This window comes from Pteropus medius, unplaced genomic scaffold, assembly GCF_902729225.1.
Source record: "Pteropus medius unplaced genomic scaffold, Ma_sr-lr_union100, whole genome shotgun sequence".
Taxonomy (NCBI): domain Eukaryota; kingdom Metazoa; phylum Chordata; class Mammalia; order Chiroptera; family Pteropodidae; genus Pteropus; species Pteropus medius.
In genome coordinates, this window is record NW_024355990.1 from 13,085,900 (window position 1) to 13,090,983 (window position 5,084).

The 5,084-nt window shown below is 39.8% G+C and overlaps 1 pseudogene; it reads right to left on the bottom strand.

Annotated features, from left to right (window-relative positions):
* Positions 1–4,748: 4,748 nt before the first annotated feature.
* On the bottom strand, positions 4,749–4,864 carry LOC120600413 (uncharacterized; annotated as a pseudogene).
* Between the last annotated feature and the right edge of the window lie 220 nt (positions 4,865–5,084).

Consider the following 5,084-nt stretch of genomic DNA (forward strand, 5'->3'; position numbering starts at 1 on the left):
TACATCTGTGGGATGGCCTGGGCTAGGGACCTGGCTTCCCTACATTCTAAATCTGGTCTCTAGGTCAAAATTTTTTTTTAATAAAACAAAAAGATTGGAGAATGTTCTATATATTTTTTTAAAGAGGAGGAGGGGGTTTGAAGTCACTGTTCTAGACCAAGGGTCATCAATCATTTAACTAGATGAGGGATGAACACAGCTAGACAAGGGGGTAAGAAAATTCTTCCCATGGTCTGTTAAGCCCAAGACACAAGCAAGAAAGGAAAAATGTATGGAAAAAGGAAAAAGAAAGGAGAAACCAGAAAAAACAAGATAAACTGCTACAGTAATGGTTTGAGGGCCTTTCTCCCCAGAAAATGCACACATATATTCACCTAATACTTTGCAAATCCGTAGGGCTCTGAATTGTGAAATCCCTCCGTTAGGTACCCAGGTTGAAAACTTTCATGGGAAGGCATCAACCTACAGCAACAACGTTAGGTTACCCTATCAATTATACAAGGTATCAGTTGTAAAGACAAAAAAAAACCTGATTCTTAATTTTTCTTTAATGCTGCTATGATCATTTCACCCAATTCTCCTCACATGGATGCCCCTATGAACCACAATGAACCACACCCAAAGTTTTGAACATGGACTTTCAAATATTTTACTCAGGATTCTCGTCTGATTTAATAGCCTTTATCGACTACAATCCATATCCTTAAATCTCTAATCAGAAGAAATAACGTAATTGTCAGTTTCAGGTGATATCTACCACTCGCCAAAGGTTTCAACAGTTGTCACATTCATAGCTCTCCTTGGAAGCAAAATAATTGAAGTTTCTGGAGGTGTTCAAAATCATTTGGTTATTTTAACAGCAGTAGCTTCCTGGTGTCATCTTTAAGCCTCTGACACTCCCTTAGGCCTCAATTGTTGTTGATACTGAGACTTTTGATCAGCCTTCCACTTAGAGCCCTAAGACCAAGTAATCCACCAAGGCTCATAATCCTTCGTGATTGATCATTATTCCAACTAATCATTGCATTTCTGGCTATCCACCCTCTCTTACACTAACAAACTAGACTTTAATTCATTCCAGCACAGATTTTTCCTTCTGATCTGCAGCCTCGTATATCCACTGGCTTACTAAATCACCACTTATATGTCCCAAAGACACCTTAAACTCAGCATGCCTGAACTCCTCTCTCCTCCAGATCTACCCCTCTACCTGTCTACCTGTACCCATCACCATACACAGATGCTTTAGACAAAGGTATTTAGACTTCTTCATTCAAGAGGTGTTAAGGTCTTAATGATTCAACCTCCTCCATAGCTAAGTGCTTTAATTCAGGTTGTCTTCATCTTCCTCCTGGATTACTGTGACAATCTAATGGGCCTAATTCTTTTAGCCACACACACCCGCACCCCAGTCTGCTGCCAATGACCTTTCTAAATTACAAATCTCATCTTGTAACCACTTCTTAAAATTCTTCAGTAAATGCCCTTTGCCTTCAAAATACAAACCAAACTCCTTAGCATGGAATTCAGTGCTCTTCATTCGCTGTCCCTGTGTCTCTCTCCATTCCTGCAGGCCAGCACCCAAAAGCTTGGACCTAGTAAACCCCGTGCTATTCCTCTGAACACTGGCCTTCTCCTCTCAGCCACCCTTCTTCCCTTGCTTAACACCTATTTGTTCCTCAAAAATATATGGAATGTTTATGCTGGCATGGTTTTGGTACTCTACACATACGTAATAATTTCTAATCCTCCCAACAATCCCATGGTACTTGCAGAATTTGCTGAAGCCCATACAGGTAACGAGGAGCTAAACAGAGACTCAAACCTGCCTGATCCCAGTGCCCGCAGCCTTTGCATGAAGCAAGATGCCTCACTTCAGAACTGCACTTACGTGTCTTCTCTACCGAGCCAGCCCTGTCCCCTTAGCTTGCCTGCTCTTACGGCAGCCTGCCTGGGCTTTCCTCTAATAGCCTTGGGTGATATGCAATGCAAGTGTTTATCTGTCTCTGTCTTAAGGAGTGAGCTTTTGGTAGGCAGATGTTGGGGCTTTTAATTATAAAAGTAATACCTGTTTATAGATGTTGAAATTCAAATAATATATAAAACTATAAGTAGAGTAGACCCCTACTCATAGTCCAGCTCCTTAGAAATAACCAATGGTAACCTACTTATGTAGCCTTCCGGAAATTTGTATAACTACGGAAATATATGTACATATACTCTTTCTCCCAACAGATGGGCTTATACTATAATACTTTTCCACGAATTGTTTTTTCCCTTAAGACTACATCTTCGTTTATTACATCAGTACATGTAGATCTACATAATTTTTTGTAGAAATAAATCCTGATATATTTTCGTAATTCATATAAATGAATAAAACTCACTGTTTAAAGGTTGGAAAATTTGGAAAAAATAAAAAAAGTTTAGCTCTATGCTGTTTACAAGAGAAACACCTAAAATATGATGCAGAAAGATGAAAAGTCAAGGGATTTGTTAAATAAGAATACATGAGTCTGTGTGTGCACACGTGCATGTGTGTGTAAATAAATAGAGATGGGAAATTTCTGCTTTACAGAAGAAAGCCATCTAATAAGTATGAAAGAAATAATGGAAGTAGAAAATTGTCATTTGGCAACCATTATAGCAATAATTGATTCACGAAGAATCATTAATTTTTACTAAAACTAGAGGGTAAAAATTTGAGTAACAGCATCTTTACAACTGTCTCGAAATATCTTTCCATAAGAGAATGAATTTATAAATTACAAAGAGAAAAATAATAACTTTCCAATGAAGATACTTGGCAGGCATCTTAATCAAATGATCTAAACACCACAATTAATGGGATCTATTGATATCATCTGATATGATTCACTAATGACACAGCATTGTTTCTGGTATATTTCTGTCAAAATGCATAGCCTGAATCTAATAAGAAACATCAGACAAACCCAAATCAAGAGACATTCTGCAAAATAACCAGCCAAAACCCTCAAAAATGTCGTTTCTGAAAGATACTGAAAGCACTGAGGAGAAACATTTCAGATTGAAAGTGACTAAAGCAATGTGATGGCAGAATAAGACCTGTGTGATTTGGGACTTTCTTTTGCTATAAAGGACATTATTGGAATGAATCCAAATGGCCTTTGAAAATTACAAATCATATAAGCACTTAAAATTCTTCAGTAGACACCCTTTGCCTTCAAAAACAAACCAAATTCCTTAGCATGGAACCCAACAATCTCCATAAGCTGTCCCATCTGTAAATTATCTCTAAGTGATAAGACTTTTGTTGTTGTTAATGTAGCCATAATTTCTTACCGGGCTGGATGTGGAAGCAATAGGAGACCCAAACAGAGCCTGTGCCCCAGCCTGCCACCTTCGGGGACACTGGGACCACTGGGATGCCCTTCAGGCAGATGAGCTGAATTCTGGATCTCTAAGAGTGGTACTTGGGTGGTGGGATTTTTTTACTCCCCTCTCCCACCAGGTGATGAATGCCGTCAGCCTCTGCCAACCTCTCCTTTTTCTTATCCCACTCTCCGCCCTAGAGCTCTGGACAATGACAAACCATAGCTCTGGGAACCCATAGTCTTGACCTGTGGCCTGGGGACGAGGCTTCATCTTCCCCCCTGGACTAGCATCTGGCTCCTCCGGGCAACTAACGTGCTCTGTCATCTCCACATGGGATGGCTGTTTAAAGTCTAAGAACACTGGGCTTTGCAACCATGTGGCCTAGGGCAAGTCAGTGGACCTCACTGACCTCGGGTTCCTCATAAGAGAACTGGGAATAATGGCCCTTCACAGGGTTGAGGTAAGCATTAAATGGACTACTTTAGGAAGAACCAACAAGAAACCCCCTGAGGCACGCAGTTGAACAGCCGTTCTGAGGCAGCCTTGGAGCACGACAAAGCCGAGGACGCTGTTAGGACATCTACCATGTTCTTGCCCAAGCAGCACAAACGTTATCTGACTCTTGTTTGATTTTGAGATCATTGTAGGTTCTCATGCAACTGGAAATAATACAGAGAAGCCTCATACCCTTTACTTGGTTCTCTCTCTTTGCCACCGAGATTTCCCATGTTGCTTTTCCCCACTTCTCTCCCACCCCGACCCCTTCCATAACCCCTGGCAACCACTAATCCAGTTCTATAATTCTCCCATTTCAAGAATGTCATATAAATGAAATCATATAGTATATAATGTTTGGGGCTTGGCTTTATTCACTCAGCATAACCTCCTGGAGAGTCAGGCAGGAGTTGTTGTGTGTATCCAGTTTGCTCCTTTTTATTGTTCAGTAGTATTTTGGATATACCACAGTTTGTTTAATGAGTCACCAGTTGAAGGACATCTGGGTTGTTTCCAGTTTGTGGCTATTATGAATAAAGCTGTGATTAACATTTGTGTACAGGTTTTTGTGTGAACTGAACATATGTCTTCATTTTTCTGGAATAAATGCCAAGAGTATAATTGCTGGATTGTATGGTCATTACGTGTTTAGTTTTTTATAAAACTGTCAAACTGTTTTCCAGAGTGGCTGTACCATTTTACAGTCACACCATCCATGTATGAGTGATCCAGTCTCTTTGTATCCTTGCCAGCACTTGTCACTATTTTTTTAATTTTAGCTATTCTGATAGGCAAATAGTAGTATCTCATGTTGGATTTAATCTAGATTTCTCTAATGGATAACAATATTGAATATCTTTTCATGTGATTTTGACATTTATTATTATTATTATTTTTGCCTACAGCACCTGGTCTTCCTAGGTGGTCTCCCATCCAAGTACTAACCAGGCCCGACCCTGCTTAGCTTCCGAGATCAGACATCGAGCTTGTTCAGGGTGGCATAGCTGTAGACCATGGACCATGACTCCACTGGGGCGCGAACCTAGGACCTTCTACAAGTAAAGCAGATGTGTTAACCACTACACTATGGAACCACGTCCGTTTTTGACATCTTAATGTCATCTTCTTCGTGTCTTTTGGTTATCATCTAGTTGTATTTTTTTGTTTATTTTATTGTTGAGTTTTGATAATTCTTTATATATTCTACATACTAGTCCTTTGTCAGATATGTA